The 733-nt window shown below is 39.8% G+C and overlaps 1 protein-coding gene across 1 annotated transcript in view; it reads left to right on the forward strand.

Annotated features, from left to right (window-relative positions):
* LOC122077746 (spermidine synthase 1) overlaps window positions 1-733 on the forward strand; it is a 6,762-nt gene that overhangs the window by 3,935 nt on the left and 2,094 nt on the right. The window lies entirely within an intron of this gene.

The raw sequence follows: 733 nt of genomic DNA on the forward strand, positions 1-733 counted from the left end.
GGGTTGAGTTGGGCCTGAGTTAAATTTTGAGGACCGAAGGTTGGGTTTTTCTTTTTTTATGGTTTTAAAAAACCCAACCCAACTCGGCCATGTTTCACCACTATTGGAGAACATCCGGATCCGAAGAATGGTGCGGGGTAGGAGGGTTCAACTATCAAACTTCTATGGATTTACATAAGATTCAACTGTTTAGCTTCCAACCATAAAGCTAGAAGCACATCATCCCCATTCTCACATAAAATTCCATTCATGGTCACTGCATCATCCATGATCAATTGTCATTGCGTCATTTGTTTGCGATTGCTCCTTCACAAAATCCCTCTTTAGTGTGTAAGATCCCATTGAAGGATTACGAAGGAACATTGGTGGAGGAGCTATTGAGAGAGTTCATGTACATGGGTGGAGATGTCATTGGTAGATTGACATTGAAGATGTGATCCCTCTTTAGAGAGTTCATGGAGATGTGATCCCTCTTTAGTGTGTAAGATCCCATTGAAGAGTGTGGAGATTAACCATGGTAGATTGACATTGAAGGGTCACTCAAAAGAGATGGATGGCTGAGATATCATTGAAGATAATGTCATTGTTTGATGATGTTGGATCAGCTCCCTATTTGGGAAAGGTTCATATATGGTTTCGTGACAACATATGTCCTTTTTTCCTCTACAAATGCCTCTCTATGTTGTCATTAAGAGTGTTTGGAGGGACATTTGTGAAAAAAAAAAAAAAAAGA

This window comes from Macadamia integrifolia, chromosome 5, assembly GCF_013358625.1.
Source record: "Macadamia integrifolia cultivar HAES 741 chromosome 5, SCU_Mint_v3, whole genome shotgun sequence".
Classification (NCBI taxonomy): domain Eukaryota; kingdom Viridiplantae; phylum Streptophyta; class Magnoliopsida; order Proteales; family Proteaceae; genus Macadamia; species Macadamia integrifolia.